Source organism: Mastigoproctus giganteus, chromosome 12, assembly GCF_048544385.1.
Source record: "Mastigoproctus giganteus isolate SK-2022 chromosome 12, ASM4854438v1, whole genome shotgun sequence".
Taxonomy (NCBI): Eukaryota; Metazoa; Arthropoda; class Arachnida; order Uropygi; family Thelyphonidae; genus Mastigoproctus; species Mastigoproctus giganteus.
Window position 1 is genome coordinate 161,637,819 of NC_143586.1, and position 17,963 is coordinate 161,655,781.

Here is a 17,963-nt window from a genome sequence, read left to right on the forward strand (position 1 = left end):
CATTGACAACGGTGATCATATTGCGCCATGTCCACTGTTGAGTGATGCTAAGGTTAAGGGAGAAATCTTTCTTGGCCCGCAAATTCGTGAACTTGCGAAGGACGAAACTTTGAGCGAGTCATCAAGGGTAATGAGAACGCAGCTTTGGAAGCCTTTAAAAGTTTTGTGCATGACTATCTCGGAAACTGAAGAGCTGGATACTATGTTGAGACTGAAAAACCTTCTAGAAAAGCATCAATTAGGCTGCAACATTTCACTGAAAATCCACTTTCTCGACTCTCATCTGGACCTCATTTCTGACAACTGTGATACAGGGAGTGACGAGCACGGCGAGCCATTCCACCAAGACATTTCAGCAATGGAAAGAAGATATCAGGATAGGTGGGACGCTTTTTTGCTTACTGACTATTGTTGGACAGTAACAAGAGACGACCCGGAAGTGGAATACAAGCGAAAAGGCGCTGTCGTGAATCGTCCACATTTTGAGAAAGTACTTTCTGTTCTTGTGCAGTTTTGTGTTCTTGTTTTCTTACGTTTTAATTAAAAACTGATTATGTTGCATCAAGAAAATGTAAATATGAGATTGTTTTAATATTACTTTTCACTCCGACTACTAATGAAATTACTATATTCTTAGACAATAGCGAAAGAACTGCATCTCAAAAACTAGAGCTAATAAATTCATATTCGTTTTTCTCGACCCAAAATTAAAGTTTGCCTATTTTAAGAAAGGAAATAAATTCAAAGAATTTTTTGTTGAACAGTGATATTGCTTGGGATAAATCCATTTCAAAACAATTAACATAGATAATTCTGAACAATATTTTATAAATATTGCATACTTGCAAATGATGCATGCATACTTTAACCTTTGATGAGCTTGAAGTGCTAGTCAAGACATCAAAGGCAGATATTGTTGGAATACCAGAGACGTGGTGTCACACAGATATAAGCAATGCAGAATTGGAATTTGGGGAGTACAATGTGTACAGACAGGACAGGAAGGGAGGAGGAGTTATGCTGTTAGTTAAGAAACTAAACCTAAGGAAGTGCAGCCAATTGATGTCGGTGGACAATGCAATGTTGAGTCTGTTTGGTGTGACATAAGCACCTGGAAAGGAAAAATGAGTAGGTGTGGGTTATATGCCTAATGAATAGTTGTGCAGAGAAATAGGGGACCAGTAAATCAGAATGTCTTATAATGGGGGATTTTAATTTTCCAGAGATTGACTGGAATTTCTGGGTTGGTCACCTACACACTAGCAAGGCTTTTGTGGATTTATTGGACGATTGTTTTCTACATCATGTTTGGGAGGCAATTAGAGGGAATATACTCTTGATCTGATTATCAGTAGTGATTCTTCAAGCATTAAGAATCTGCAGATAAATGAACCACTAGGTGGCAGTGATCAGTGTGCTGAAGAGGGATTTACTCAAAGAGGTAACTATCATCGGGGGTAAAGGGAAGGGTTTTTGCTTTCGTAAAGGTGACTATAGTGGTCTGAGACAGTATTTACAAATTCTATATGGTGGGACCAACTGATGATGTTACCAACAGCAATTTCAAAATGGGGAACATTCAAAGAACTTATCTTGGAAGCTACTAGGCTTTACATACCAACTAAGAAATATTGTTCAAGGTTTAGGCCTAAATGGATGTCAGATGAACTAATGAGACATATGGCAGAGAAGAAACATGCATGGGATACATACAAATTAACACGTGACACAGAAGCCTATGATAGATACAAGTTGATATGCAACCAAGCTACAAAGGAGGTTAGGCAGGCGAAGGCAGATTACGAGAAATCCTTGGCAAGGGATGCAAAGAAAAACAGCAAAGAGTTCTTTACTTATGTAAACTCTAGAAGGAAAGGGATGAATAAGATTGGTCCAATTGATATTGATGGTTCAATTGTTGATGATCCTGCTCAGGTAGTTAACAAACTAAATGAATATTTTGCATCTACATTCACACATGGAGTTGTTCAGGGAGGGAAAGCCAGAGGTGTATTAAAAACTTTTGCAGTAAGCTAGATAATCTTGTAATAATTGAGAGTAAAGTGGAGGAGAAATTGTTGAAGATAAACACAAGAAAGACACTAGGGTGGATGGAATCCATCCAGTTATATTAAAGGAGGCAGCAAAGTAGTAAGCAAACCCTTAGCCATGATTATGATAGCTTTCTTGGATTCAGGGGGATACCCATAGACTGGAAATGTGCAAATGTGACTCCAATCCACAAAGGACGACATAGGCATTTACAGACCTATTAATTTAACCTTTAACTTCCGTTCCAGGGAAATTAATGGAGGCACCGGTTAAAGCAGCATTGCAACTTCATCTAGACAAGACTTCAGTTACAGCTCGGACGCATCATGGATTTAAGGGGAAGTCTGTCTGACCAATTTGATTGAATATTATTTAGTCACAAAGAAACTGGATGCAAAGAATAACTTTGATATTATATATTTGGATCTTATAAAAAGACCTTTGATACTGTTGTACATGGAAGACTGCTGCACAAACTGGAGCAGTGTGGCATTGGAGGCAAATTGCTGCTATGGATAAAGGGGTGGTTGAGTGGGAGAAGACAAAGTAGTTATCAATGGATACTGCTCTTCGTGGACTAATGTTATTAGTGGAGTCCAAGGGTTCAGTGTTGTTTTCTGTATTCATTAATGATATTGATGATGGTATAATCAGGCTTAATGTCCAAGTTTGCACACGATACGAAGGTCGGCAGGGTTGTTAATGACAATACGCTACTGCAACAGGATCTAGAAAATTTCAGCAGATGGGCTGAGAGGTGGCAAATGAAGTTTAACATTGACAAATGTAAATGTACTGCATATGGGAAGCAGTAACCCCAGGGTAACGTATCAACTGTGTGGTACTACACTGATAGCGGTAGAGAGGACCGTGGGGTTTGTGCAGGCAGATATGAAGTTTTCTGAGCAGTGCAGACGGTCTGCAAAAAGTAGCTCATGGTGTCTTGTCAATGATATACAGGAATTTTTTTCTAACAGGGATTAGGAGGTGATTATCCCCTTATATAAGGCAATTGTCAGGCCACACCTTGAGTACTGTATACAGGTCTGGAGGCCTCATTTTAAGAAGAATGTAAAGCTGTTGGAACGAGTATAGAGAAGGGCAACAAGATTAGTGAATGGAAGAGTAGGAACCTGCGAGGTGATCTGATTGAGGTGTATAAAGCCTTGGATGGTTTGAGCATGCTCAGTGCTGATGGAATTCTTCCTCTTGCTCAGAATAATCGCCTGAGAGGGCATAAATTCAAATTGTGGAAAGAAAGTTGAAGGATAGATGTTTGCCTTTAGCCAGCGGGTGGTTGATTGCTGGAACAAAACTTCCATCTGTCATTGTAGAAGTTGATAGCTTAAACAGATTCAAGGCAGAACTAGACAAATATTTGGAGCGAATGGATGGGTGAAATGAGAAGGGTGTGTGTTTTTTTGGCTGATGCTATATAAGCTTGCATGTACCATTGCGATATGGTTCTTGCTATTCGTACTCAAAATTATTGAAAAGGCGATTTTTATATCAGCAGGAACGACTTTTGGTAGTTCCTGCTGATATAACCAAACGATTCTAAGCCGCATCGTTCACCAAGTTCGCAAATATTGAAATGGCAAAGTTACTCCCACGATTTAGACCCAGTTCGTATAATAACCGCTCACCCCATACCGGGTGTGGAAAAGACAGTTCGAATCCCGTCAATAACGCGAGGAATTGTCTTTTCACAACGTGGCTGAGTTAGCCGGCCTCAGGCTAGGATAATTTACAGACATATATAGTGCAATATGGCCTAAGTTGCTGATACACCTGAAACACTACCACAATCAACCCACTGGTTTCAATAATAACCATCATATTTACAAAAATATAAGATATTTATTCCAGTAAAATAAAATCTTGGCATAGCTTCGGCCATGAGGTTGAAAATAAAATTTATACTGGAGAAATATTCAAAACTAAATCTTAAAATAAATTTTAATTTTCACATAACTTGTGGAATCTAAATGTTACTTTCGTGGTGCTATTGTTGTTCTGGGGGTTTTAGGTACACCAGCGACTTGCGGCATATTGTGCAGTATATAATGTTAGTAAGCTGCTTGTGTTCTCCGGTCGATTGCCTGTTTTCTGGACGAAAAAAAAAAAAAAAAAGTTTCTGGTAGGGAAAACCCATTCTACCCTCGCCCGAGAAACTGAATAAAAATCTCAAACTTTCTTCGCATCATTGACGGGGATTTAAATTCGAGACTTTCACCCGGTGGATGGTGATTATACCAACTGTGCTAACTGACAGAGACAGTACAAACATAACCCTATACGCATTTGTTGCCATTTTAGAGTTATGTATCATCGTGGCAAAGACAGTTTAGGAGCCACGATGATATTTCTCGTAGAGCCTCGGGACCGACCAGTGCTTTCTCCTTCAGAAAGCACCGGTCGGTCCCGAGGCTTTCCCGCTTCATTCTCAAACTCTGCAGCATCTATACTGGTGACCTTTGGCTTCACATCTAGATCGAAATTCTTACAACAGAAAGCTCCTACCCACCTGGAGGACTATGTGTTAAGCCAGTGCTGAGATGTATGCAGATCAGGAGCCATAAGGACTACTGTACTGTGCTGTATGCAGGGGTTTGAGGAATGAATACAACCTAACATTGCAGGGCACTTTCTCATGCATAGAAAGAGCATTTCCACTGATACCAACTTGGTGGATACGCTATTTTTGAACCAGCAGGTATTAAAAGATGGAGCTGATTGGCCGGTTCTCAAGAGTTTTAGACACATCAGCAACTTAAACCATAGTGCGTTCGTAAATTACGTGTGTTCTGTGGTCGATTTGCTGTTTTCTGAACGAAAAAAAGTTTTCGAAAGAAAAAACCATGCTACCCTTGCCTGGGACTTAACTCAGCCATGACGCGAAGAAGATCCTTAAGAATTCCTCGCTTCATTGACGGGATTCAAAATCAGGCCTTTTCCACCCCAGTGAGGGGAGGACGGTGATTGTGTTCCAACTGTGCTACCTACAAGGGCTTAACGACAGACCACAACAAGATTCTTCTATATCACAGCTGCGTATGACAGATTGCAGATCCCAGAAAATCTTAAAATACTATAATATTATTGGCAATATTCTTACCTAATCCAACACATTCTGGAGCAAGGACATTGATTACTTAACTTAATCTCCAAGACACACTCGCACAATTTCCAGGGGAGTTTCTCTGGCAGGTGTACGACCAATTACCATCTTCATTGCTACATTGCTGATGTAGCAATGAAGAATTGCTGATGCACCTTTTCAATTGCTAATGACTCAAATTTTACATATCATAATATCAAAAACATGCATCCATCACATGCCAACAATCAAACTCAAAGATTCATTATGTGGAAATACTCTCGTGGGTACATATAATGAATGGCCTCGTGCATTCATTATATTCTATTCATGATAGAATAGCCGTCTTTAAACAACAGATTTTTGACCAGAGTGAGTCCCGTCGATAAAGTGGCAATTTTTATGGATCAACGTGGCTTATTTAGTCGGTCTCAGGCGAGCGTAGCATGTTTCCCCCACCAGAAACTCGGGGTTTTTCGTCCAGCAAACTGACCACATGCAATTTACAGATAGGCACATCAAAAGATGCTCGAGTTCAATACCTTCGTACACATTGATAATCTGGTTCTCTGTCCCCCAATTGCACCTGAAGAAACTACAACATTAGCTATTTGAGTATTAGCTGTTTAAATGGAGGCAGGGGAACCATATACCATCTCTAGATGGATTTGTATACAAACTTGTAAGTTATACCATAGAAACAATGTTAGCATACGATGGTGTGAATAACCACTGGGAAAGTGGAAATTCTTTATTGGCCAAGCGATTCCAGAGACCAGCTCTTTAGGCAACTTGAATGGGCAAGCAAAGAGAGAGTGCGTCATTATGAGCGACTTTAATATATTGCATTAATACATATATATTGGTAAATGAATCGTCTAGATGACGAATTTCACCATGCCGGGTTATATCTTGCTTTTCGGATATTTTTTTTTGATGGGTCATAACAGTCGATCGGTAATGAAAACTGGTGTACATATCGTGGAATGTACTTAATAAATAAAATTATTCACGAATCTTTTATATTTAAATTAAATTCATTTATTTATATACATGCAATAATAATATTTAAGGATACATTTTTAAATATAGTTTAGTAATGAAGTGTAAGAATTTAATTGCTTCGTTGATGCTGAATTTAGAAGGTTTACTAAATCTGGTTGGTATTTTGTTACTTTTTAACCGCACACACGATTCTGAATTGCCTCTTGTTAGCCTGCTTGGTAATGGATTTAACACATTTCATTTGAGAAAATTTGTCGCATATAGGAAGAACCACACGCAGAACCCCAAACACATCCGATATTTCAATGGGCACAATGGCCATTGAAATTTCGGGTGTTCCAAGCATGCGCATCAATATATCAACAATCAGGAATGCAACACGCTACCACATACTAAACCATTCTTGCAAGGTGCTCCATTTGGGATTGTGTTGCGGATTTTTAATTTTTTGAACGAATTAAAAATTTCTGCTACGGATCAGCCAAATCATGCTGGCATCTCACCTTCCGATCTGCAGGTTATAGGTTGCCAATATTTTGACCACTGCGTTAGAGAAATATCCTTGATCTAGTTCTCTCCAAGGATCCAAGCAGCATCAAAAGTATGACCGTTCAGGAGCCCAACGAAGAGGATCATTTCATAATATGGAGTATTCAAAGAAATTCGGAGGTCATAGGAAAAGCTGAGGGCCTTATTTACAATAATGGACAGTTGCTATACCTTGATACTAATCAAGAAAGGGAAGCATTTAATAGAATTATCATGGAAACCAGAAATAATTCATTATGGTTGAAAAATAACCGCAAAAGAAAGATGCAAAAACATTTAATTGAAGAAAATATTTTTAAAGTTTAGTGCAAGAGTGATTACTGTGTTGATCAATTACTATATTAAACAGCTGAACTTCTATAAAAGAAACAGAACACTAAGCCACATTCTGGTCATGGAGATAAAATAAGATTACTGGTTCAACAAAATCAAGTCCACTCCGAAGGACATCCAGTCACGCACCTTAACACACTTAAGTAATAAAGGAATAAGCGGATTTAATATCGCTAAACTAATGACATCGGAAATGTTTTTCTGGAATGTCATTGACCATTTTATATGCAGCATCATTGCTGTATGTTGCTTGGTATTGCCACAAAATTACAAATAATACTACCGAAAAGGAAATACCCTGATGTCATGTAATTTGTTGTTATTGCGTCACATTTGAGAGAACAGCGAATAATGATAAACACTTAACATTCCAGTGATCACTAATTCTTCCTTCAACCCATTTCTAATAGAGCATAAATAAGATACCAATATTAATTAATCATTAATAACTTCCAAACAAATTTACGTTTCCCCAGTAATTCGGCAAGAAGTAGTTGGTGTGAATGGTGAATCTAAACAGGTGTTGTACCGTTTCATGATATTTGTCACGAAATACCACCGTTACCAGTGGCATTTCAGACACGACCTTTAACTTCAAGGATTATTCCTGGAGTTTCATTATTTGACGTTTCAGGAAGTGCCAAGTATGAGTTGGTGTTAGTAGTGCCGCGTTTACAAAAAATCGTACTAGACAGTACTTAGGTTACTCATTATTTGGGAGTCCAAGAGTTTTCAGAATTCTACTATCACTACAGTAAATTAAAGTATAGAAATAAGTTATACAGTTCAATAATGAGGTCATTAAAATGAATCACACATTCAAGACACGATCTTAGCATGGTTTGCCATTGGCAAGTACGATTTAGTGTTAGTAATGACAATGATGCAAGAAAGCAAGCTTAAAAAGCATCAGCAAAAACAAAAAAAGCCCACTTCCGACATCACCTCTCCATCCCCTCGAACGATTTCTCTAATATATTCAAACTACCTACTTCCGAAACAGAAGGAAGAAACTGTCAGAAGGAAGTTTGTTTCAGCACTCAACAAAACCGCTGGCTGAAGGCAAACTTCCGTATGTCTATACTGCAACTATCTTTCAAGTTGAATTTATGCTACGTCATGTGCAGTCTGGGCAAGAAGAGCCTCATTTACCAAAATATGTAGAGCTGCTGGAACGGGTACAGACTGGCAACGAAATTGGTGAAGGGAACAAAAGAGTGCTCTTACCAAGAAAGGCTTCAGTTCTGAAAATCGCAGCGTCTGGGACTAGGCATTAGGAGGCGATCTGATTGGGGTATTTAAGGATTTGAATGGATTGAGCAAGCTGAATGCTGATGATATTCTTACTATTGCTAAGATTACACACACACACACGAGAGGGATATAAATTCAAATTGAGAAAGGTCGTTGATGTAGTAGGGTTTTAGGAGCATCAGCGACTATGGTCATATTTTAGTGACTGTAAATTGCGTGTGCTCTGTGGTCGATTTTCTGGAAGAAAAACTCCAGTTTCCAGGAGAAAAACCATGCTACCCTCGCCTGAGACCGACTGATTCAGCAACGTTGTGAAAAGACCCATAATTCCTCCCGTCGTAGACAGACGTCAATGACGGGAGGAATTATGGGTCTTTCATAACGTGGCTGAGTTAGTTGGGCGAGGATAGCATTTTTATTTTCTCCCGGAAACTGATTTTTCGTACAGCAAATCAACCACAGTGCCGGATTAAGGTATGGAGTAGCAGGGTCCTTGTCCGGAGCCGCGCCAAAAACAGCAGAACAATGAGGAATAAATAAAATATATATACATACTTAATGGGCGCCAAAAAAAATCTCTGCCTAGTGAGCAGAGAGAACTTGGTCCGGCGCTGTATACTGCTCATATGCTGGTGATGCACCTAAAACCGTACAACCAAAAACAGTTGAAATTAAACTGAAAGGCTGTTTAGAGTGCTCAAAACTATAGCGTTTCATTAAGTGTTCTATCTTAGTAATTAAATAAGGAGATAACTATATTTGCTTTTCATTTCCATTAATCTCGTTATCAATTACTAAGATTATAAAACTTTAGAGAACACTTAATAAAGCTCTGGTTTTACAGTCTCTAAACTTAGCCGTTCAATTTAATTAGGACTGTCTAATATTTATTTCTCTTCTCCACTATGCTTTCTCTAAGTATCTCTTCATTAGCAACACCACGTTCACGAGTCTTGCACAATACACGCGAAGTATGCACGGGCTGTTCAAAGCTAACAGTTGTTTAGCTATCCTTTTATTTTCTGGGAGAACACTGAAAACTTCGCCAAGATTCACGCGTTGCATCTCAGTACACTTAATCGAAATTTCAAAACAGTTGTTCATTCCTTCTGAAATTTCTACTTTTATTCAATATGCGGTTTTAAATACCGAAATCTTATTACAAGAGTAAGGAAACTTTCAGTTGTTTTGGATGTATTTCAAAAGCACAAAAATAAAGATACTGTGAGATTAAAATCCAAAATTCGCTTCTAATTTATGTTGTGACATCCCTCCAGGACTTCTCTCTCTCGTACCCCTAAGGATATGCGTACAACTGGTTGAGAAACGCTGGTGTAGAGGGCGCGGATCTCGAGGAAACAGGAGAAAAGACACGTCCAGCGTGTCTATTTACCGCGGCGATACCACTATACTGTATCTCTTATGCCAAGGAACTTGCACAGGACCAGAACAGGTCTTTGGGGGAAATCAGCCAGTCAATTCCACTCAGATTCCTTTTCCATTAAAATAACCCCCCCATAAGATGCCAGGCCAGCAACCCCCATCCCAAAGGTAACAATACCAAAAGGGAATTCATCCACTTTTCCTACTATCCTCCCATCCATAAGTGGGAACAGCACCAAAAAGGAGAGTAATTTTCAAGAGTTCTTGCATTAAGGATTTATTCACTTTTAACTTATTATTTTTTTTCTGGAGACTCCGTATGCCTTTTAAAAGGGCATAAGGGTCTCCAGACGGGTGGGGTCAGTTAGTGGACTGTACTCTGCCCAACGGCGTAGTATTTTTTTCCTGCTTCCTCCTCCCCGGATTCCCTACTCGAAAAGGTTGTTGGGTAATAATCCAAACAGAAAAGCAAGGATATTTTCAAAAATGATCCCTCAACGGTTCACTCGCTTTACAATTTCAAGTGGAAAAACATCCCGCCACAAATGGTGTAATAATAATTTTAATTTGGGAGGTAATGGTTAATTTTTTTTCTCAGATTTAACTTTTTCCCGGTTACCTGAAAAAACCCCCTTTATTGAATATATCCTTAGTAACTTCCCCTTAAAACCGTTTCGCATTCTTTCACAAACCAGATTTTTTTGCTACTTCAACTATTGAAGAGAAATCATGCCATTACCGAATCCTTTTATATATCAAGCAACACCAACTCGTTTAAAACGAACTGGTGAGTCGGATTGCATTCGCAGGTGCTTTTCAGTATAGATTTTAAGCTCTACAAAATGTTTGCCCTATACAAATCGTCAATAGTCACCCTTAGATAAAGGAATTTCTGTTTGCAGTAGTTTAATTTATTGTTCGGGGGAAACAGTTTGCTATTCTTCTCAGGTAGTTTCAAGGATAATCGCCTTGTTCTCCACAAGACTTGTATATCTGGAATCTCATCTAGATCTTCGCGCACTAGACAGTTGCAGCGACGCTAACAGCTCTGACAACTATCTCCAGTTATCAAATTATTTAATTATTCTAGTTTAATTAACCCAACAGGGGAAAAAAAAAATTGATATGTTAAATATTTTTTTCCCTTGGACCATTTTTAAAGTTACTCTGAGGGCAACGTGGTGTTATGTCTGTGATATACTGTATAGGTGCTTCTCAAGGAGAGAAAAATGTCATTATCCCTGAAATTTGCAATGGCTCGACAAATCTTTGAGGCCCAACTACAAAATTTCATGAAATTTTATCCATTAAGAGCCAAGTTATTTGCAGACGGATAGACAAGGTTAAGACGTGTCCATCTGTCTTCGTCATTTTGAATTGCGCGTATATGCTACGCACCTAACAACTTCATCTCCACAATTGGTCGAGGCGAATAGTTAAACAAAGTTCAAGCGGAATTGAATAGCCACTTTTCAGCTAAGGGGAAAGTATGAATGATATTTTTTCTATTTTTGCTCCTATTGTTTTCACTGTCTGTCTGCATGTAACAGCTCGACTCCTAGTGAACGGATTTTCATGCAATTTTATATTTGAGCCTTTTAAAAAGGCTCGTGGAATCATTCAAAATTTCACTAAACTTGGAGCAATAAAAATCATTTCTTACAGTAAATGGCTTAATGAAATTTTATATTTCATTTCATTTTTTAGAAGAGATTTGTTGAACCATCTCAAATTTCATTTAAAAAAAAAAAAAAAGTTGTGCCAATCCTGCAATTTTTTTTATGGATAGTCTGTTAGTCTATCCGTATGTTGTAGCTGAAGCACTGGATTTTGTTTGTTGCCATGCTCTAGAGGAACGAATAATCAAAGAGGAGCATGCGCGGAAATAGTTCTGCTCGTGCAAATCTGATTTTGCTTTTTTCCCCCCTTACAAATCGCGAATTATTATGCTTGTTAACGCGGTTTAAATATAACGCACTGCCTACATTAACTAGTTTTCTTTTGGCAGATGCAGAAAGATTCCACCATGCATTACTCAGCCTCCATAATGCATAACGAGTTTCAACTTTGAGGGTTGGGAGAAGAAAGATGACCTTTACCTGAAATTCCTCCCTAGCGAGGCTTTTTTGATAAACTGAAAGCGCGCTTATTGTTATTTGATACGTATTCTGAGCCAGAAAGCCTGTTGCTGTCTACTTCAAGGATAATTCAAAGTTTAAAATGGTTAATTGTTCCGTTTGGATTGTCTACAATCTGGTACCCTTCCGATTGATCGTTGTGAATAGCAGTGATTGACATGCCTAGCCCGATATGTCTTTGGGTATTTATAGCCCCCCCCCCCCCCCTTGCAGTTGTTTTAAAATGCGAAACTCATTTCCAGATTTTAAATCAGTGGCTGAGAGGAGAGATACAAACCCTAAGAATAACTATAGCGGGCTAGGCATATCAATCACTGCTACTCGCAAAAGGGGTGCCAGATTGTAAAGCCTAACCGGATTGGACCTCACTTTTGTATGTCACGCGTTCTCTACACAAGTAGTTGAATTATTAAAACTAATAATATATCTAGGATAGCATAAATAAATATAAATTAAACCTTTTGTCAAACAAAAGCGAAGATTACCATCAAAATTGAATATGCGGTTTATACTGACAAACTGATTGTAACCTAAAGCCAGTTGTGTCATCACCCTTTTAGTTGTAAAGTACCATGTTTTAGGATTTGAACACATGGTCGCTCTATTTTAATTATATTCTAAGATACAGCAAAATTTCAGCTGCGAAAGACCATACCATTCCCTGAAATTCGATTTCTGTCCTTCATTTGAAGTGATGTTCGGGACAAGGGGCAATGAACCTTTCCTGATTATGTGTACGTAAGGAAAAGCGGCATTCACATTCTGAACCTCCTTTCCTTCAAGTAATGAAGGTTCAGAATGTGAACGCCGCTAAACGCAGCAAACCCTTACACACCTATCAAGTTCTCGAGTACGCCCATGAAAAAAATGCAGTGCCTATTGTCACGTGTCCAGCAGTTACTCAGAATGTTACTTTTACGAGAAATTTGCAAACTAGGAAAAGCTTACAAATATCTCAACAATACGATAGTTAACAGTATAAAGCAGTCACGCGAGCTCGAACTATGGTCTACTCAACTTACCATCGGTAAATTCATTCTTCGAATTAGAAATTATTTCTAAACTATTTCATACCACGATAGGAAAACTGGAAATATAACATGAGAAAATTCTCTCAAATTTAATCCTCCTCCTCGGCCCAACAACTTATTCTTTGGTTTAACAGAGAACGTTGGAAAGTTATATTCATACACCCCCACATCTTGAAGACATTCGTAACACTCCTTTTCATCTTAACACCTTCAGTTTTCTAGGAGAGGCTGATCAAAGAAAAGGATGACGTAGCTGTCAACATTTTAACATCATTTAAAGTGATAAAGAGACCACAGCTTTATCTTACGATTAAAAATACAGGTAGTTTGTGTACAAATACCTTTAAAACGTTAAAGGAAGTAGCCGAGATGTTTTCGCGTAACATTTTTAAATGGCATTTGCTTTGAAATGCTCTTGGCGGTTCTACAGCAGGCAGCATTTTAAGTGAATACAGAAAGACCACAGCTTTATAAACACTAAACTTACCGCTTAACGCAGTCTTGTAATGTCTTCCGGACTTCGATTCTAAATGTTTTTTGCACCTGCCTTCTCTCAACGTTAGCATTTAGAAAGCGCCGCGTCTCCCACTGCGACCTATAAAGCACTACAGTATCATACAACAGGTCGGGTTTGTGATTTCTGTTATTACGCATTAAGGCGCCACCTACGAGGAGTACAGTGAACGCAGGTAGAGTCATCCTTAAAGCGAGGAAGGAAAATAAACTAGTTTGTCGACTACTGAAAATGTATTAGCGTTATTTCTAAGTTTACGTAGAAATTTAGACTTCTCATTCGACGACCTCAAGTCCTCCCTCTCCTTTTTTTTTAAATATTTATAGCCGTTTACATACTAGAAATTTATTTGTCAATGAAGGAGTGAAGAACGAAGCGCCAAGAATGTAGAAATATAACTAAAACAAATTTAAAAAAGGAAAAAAATAAAAGAATGGACTTCTGAAGAGATTGGCCAATCCGGAACTGTAATTGTGTCTCAGAGCACCAGGGGGTTTCCCCCATCTCAGGGTTGCTTTCATTGTGGGTGTGACAGTTCACTACAAAGACCAGAGATTTAAGTGTACGCTTTTGTTGGTTGATATGTTGTTTAATGGCACAAGGGCTACTAAGGCCATTTGTGCCTGTACGCTTTTGTAAGTGTAGTGTTACATTCTGGTCATCCGGAACTGTGATAAAATATATAATAAAATATTCAAGAACTATTCTGTAATTAAGACGAATTGGATGATCTGTAACTAAAAGATTGGTAGAATAATATTTTTATGAGAACTTAAAGTGTACAGAACATTATGAACATGTTTGAAAAATATATTCAGAGAGGACAGGTGGCCAACAGTAGGCAGACTCAATTAAATAATTTACAGGAATGCCTTAAATATAAGCAATGTTGCTTATATTGATATTTAAAAATTAATCATAAAAATACACAAAGCGTTGGTATTTTATAAATTTATACACTTCCTACTTTATGGGCATAACCAGGAAATAAAGGTGATCAAGATTACGAAAACTATTTTTGCCACTTCCCATACAGCTGTTTCTGTTAGCAATTCATCAGTGAAGAGCTAAGAATATTTTTTCACATCTCGACAGAAGGTCGCTAAAATAAGAGCGATTTGCTGTCTGATAATGGAAGCAAATGATACAGATACCGGTCGCAGCAGTGCCCTTGAGTTTAATTTTAATGGATTCTTCTACTGGGTGAAGCTTTGCGATTAGATTGGTTGACAAACTTTTTGACCAACAAATTATACCAGCTTTTTTTCGTACAGATAAAGGACCAATCACCGTGGTGGTTTAACTGTCTTGTAGAGTAGAGTCTTTGGTGTGTTAAGCATAGACAAACAGACCTAAGAAGGAATTAACCACTTCCTTTTTCATTTAACTGAACACGATTTTACTCAGGCTGATCATTTAATTTGCGAAATGACAGCGCCACTGTACAAACACAAGTTTTGGCGAGCTATCGATAAATGGCAACAGTGGTCCAAAGGTACTCTGACACAATTGCAAGTTCTGAAATGTTGTCTGATAGTTGAAAAGCGGCCTGCATAAGTTTTGAAGACTGTATGCTTTCGACGTGGTAAGGATGCTACAGAGACTTGAGAGAAAGTCAGAGAAAAAAAAAACAAAAAAACTTGTGATTTTCAAGTAACACGGACGCATTAATGAAGGTCGAGAATCTGCGGCCACAACGACTTTAATATGGCTTCAAGGAGTACTTCTACTATTGTCTTCATCAAATATGAAATACTTCGAAGGAGATTTCAGAAAGGAAAATCAACTTAAACAGCTAAACATAATTAAATCAAACTAAATCGTAAAGAATATTGAAAATCAAACCCTTAAAACAGCCCAAATCGTAAAATGAAGACTGAATTAAATCTTGACGAATTATCAGAGAGCCCTGGTGGCTAACAGTTTCATTTGCCCCTCTATCATAATTTCAGTTTGAATAATAATAAATCTGTTTATAACAAAATTGAGTAAGCTGAATGTTAATTCTGGATTGAGTAAATCCGAATTAATGGTATTTTTCCATTTGCTGAGAATACACATGAGGGCATAAATTCAAGTTGAAGAAGATTGGTTGCAGGATAGATGTGCAGAATTCAGCCAGCGGGTTATTGTTGGAATAGGCTTCCACCTGTTGTGGATATGGATGGGTTGAATAAATTCAAGGAAGAACTAGACAAATTATTCGAGGGTATGGATGGGTGAACTGTTTTTTTTTTTTTTTTTTATTTTTGCTAGGGCTATGGAAGATTGCTTTTCATATGTCATTACTACTACATGGATACACCAAAATACTAATTTGTTATCCTGTTGTAAATTGCACCAAGTAGACAATTAAATACAGTACAACCCTTGTCCGAACAAGATGATTTCTCGCCAAAGAATTGCGAAATGCGATTGTGCTTACTAATTGTTCCCAACTTTAAGTACTCATTGATCATTGTGAACTAACATTTTGCCCTCATATTCGTTTCCGGCACCGAGTGAGAAAGAAAGAAAGAAAGAAAATCACAAAACAAACAGTCTCTTGGAATTGGTACGAGAAAGCATTTCCAAATAGCAGTATCAATTTTTTTCAATCAGCCGACAACGCTAAATGAAGAACTCCAGTTCCTTGATACCAGTGTTGGGGAACAGCACTGGAATATACTGAGCCAAATGCCAGGGGAGATTTCGCTGCCAAAAACATTTTAGCCTCTGCCTATAGCTAAATATTTAAATGTTGAAGTTCAACGCTCTTGAGATGAATTCGCCTTTCTCATTACCGTGTCTTTTAATATCAGTTGAGATACCAAAGATAACAATTTTAATCTATACTCTGATGGCCAGCCTGTTCGTCAGCTTAATTCACACAGGATAACAGAGTCCCTTCAGTAATCAATTCTTGCTCCATTTTTTTTTTTTTTTTAAGTGTTTCCTTTTCTAGACAACAGAACATGCAGGAGGTCCAAATCTCTCATTTCCAGATTTTATGAACATCAACTGAATATCTGCTACTGATCTGAACACCTATACCCGTTGAAGTGTAAAATGGTATGTTAGCATTCCGTTCCTTGTACAGAGGGTTCAGATTTCGACAGCCAAGATCACTTCTGCTTCAGCTGCACAACAGTAACTGTAAGCATGCACCCTAAAGGTTGTGCCTGTAAGGACGTCTTTACTGTGTGCATAATTTCATTTGCTTTGGTCAAACAAAGGAAAATGCGCGCTGTTACACTTTCCTTCAACTTAGATCCGTTTCACACATTCACTGAAAGAATTTTTATTGCAGATTAATAAAACCTAAAGGCAATGATTCTGGGTAATTTCAAATGACGATTTGCTGATTCCATCGTAGCGATAGTTGGTTCATGTCATTGGAAAATATGACTATGAAAATATGCAGGCCTTGGTCAGCGTGAGCTGTCACAAGCAAAGAGGTTGGAGGTTCAAGCCCGAAAGCCGCAAAAAAAAAAAAAAAGCATGGCCCATTGTCACTGTTGCGCTGAGAATCTGGCTGCGTTAATAATTCAAAATGTACGCAGTCGCAATTAATTTTGTGAACCCTTCTGACATCCGTCGTCTAGAGAATAAAGAGATATTTAATAAAAACTTTGCAGCTCAAAGTATCATACACCAGTCTTCATCCCCCCCCCCTCTATACTTCAACATCCTCGAATTCGAGACTAAATCACTTCTAACGAATTGGGTGCCATTTAACCTTAAAACTTCCGCCCGATAATCCCAGGAAGAATCAGTTCTTCCCCTATAACTGCGACAGGAGTTGTTTTTGTCACATGGCCCTTCAGTCCATGTGACAGAATGTCCAGTTTCTCCAATGTAATTAGAATCCCAGTGGACAGTAAATATTCCGCCTTTTGCACAAGGCGTTTTTGAAATACCCAAAAAAAATGGTGGTTTCAAAAAAAACTCAAATGGTAATGTCGCACAATTTAGAACTTATGTTTAAATTTTTTTGTATCAAGAAAAAAATTTTACTAAAAAAATAGCAAAAATAACCTAGGCATATGCCTTTCAAGAATGTTTAGTTTTAATAAATAAGTCATGTTCACAAGAAGTAATGCGGAACTGTTATTTCCTTAAATCCATTTCCTCTTCTTTTCGCATCATTCACGCGTGCTTCGGAGAAGCATGGGTGTGCAAGTGGCGAATGGGAAATGAGAAGCGCAACAAATATTTTCGTCAGGTCAATGAAGCCATACTCTCCTCTATTAATATTAAAGTATTAATACTGCGTAGCCACTTTATTAGGACCATGGAGGTTTGGGATATAAGGTAAAAATATATTCAAAAACAGTTATCTAGTGTTCAAATCAGCTCTCCAGCAATGGGGAATGAACAGGATCTTAAGGTATGATTGGTAGTGCGAGTTTAGCAGAAGAGGATAGCTGCACTTGCTGATTATTCAAAAACTAGGTCTAGCCAAGTAGTCTGACTCCCGACTTATGCTTTCCTGCACCGATGGACGAATGCGCATAAGGAAACCACATGAAACACTGGAACCACAATGTTGTGTATCAACAGAACAGGATAACGTAGGAGATAAAATGGCGTGAGATGTTTTCTGCGTACTGGTTCGCTGATAT

At 38.2% G+C, this 17,963-nt stretch overlaps 1 protein-coding gene across 2 annotated transcripts in view; it reads right to left on the reverse strand.

The window, feature by feature from the left end:
* Eaat1 (Excitatory amino acid transporter 1) overlaps window positions 1-17,963 on the reverse strand; it is a 155,334-nt gene that overhangs the window by 119,173 nt on the left and 18,198 nt on the right. Inside the window, exon 1 of one of the 2 annotated variants that reach the window (XM_090386728.1) lies at window positions 13,333-13,437. The exons of the other annotated variant lie outside the window; for it this stretch is intronic. The gene's annotated coding sequence lies outside the window, so the exon portion shown is untranslated. Of the gene's footprint in view, window positions 1-13,332; window positions 13,438-17,963 lie in introns of those variants that run through there. 2 annotated transcript variants of the gene reach the window in all.